At 31.7% G+C, this 262-nt stretch overlaps 1 long non-coding RNA gene across 3 annotated transcripts in view; it reads right to left on the reverse strand.

Moving 5' to 3' along the window:
* The window catches only part of LOC106534489 (uncharacterized), a 3,420-nt gene extending 3,231 nt beyond the window's left edge, over window positions 1–189 (reverse strand). For 2 of the 3 annotated variants that reach the window (XR_001312354.1, XR_001312352.1), the window contains exon 1: window positions 10–189. This is a non-coding gene — a long non-coding RNA (uncharacterized LOC106534489). The remainder of the gene's footprint in view (window positions 1–9) is intronic. The other variant, XR_001312353.1, reaches the window with a different exon arrangement.
* Window positions 190–262: the final 73 nt, after the last annotated feature.

Genomic DNA, 262 nt, shown 5'->3' on the forward strand with positions numbered 1-262 from the left:
TGATTTAACCTACAAACCTATAAACTAACCCATGATTTAACCTACAAACCTATAAACTAACCTATGATCTAACCTACAAACCTATAAACTAACCCATGATTTAACCTGCAAACCTATAAACTAACCCATGATTTAACCTAAAAACCTATAAACTAACCCATGATTTAACCTGCAAGCCTATAAACTAACCCATGATTTAACCTGCAAACCTATAAACTAACCCATGATTTAACCTAAAAACCTATAAACTAACCCATGATTT

Source organism: Austrofundulus limnaeus, unplaced genomic scaffold, assembly GCF_001266775.1.
Source record: "Austrofundulus limnaeus strain Quisiro unplaced genomic scaffold, Austrofundulus_limnaeus-1.0 Scaffold1189, whole genome shotgun sequence".
NCBI lineage: Eukaryota > Metazoa > Chordata > Actinopteri > Cyprinodontiformes > Rivulidae > Austrofundulus > Austrofundulus limnaeus.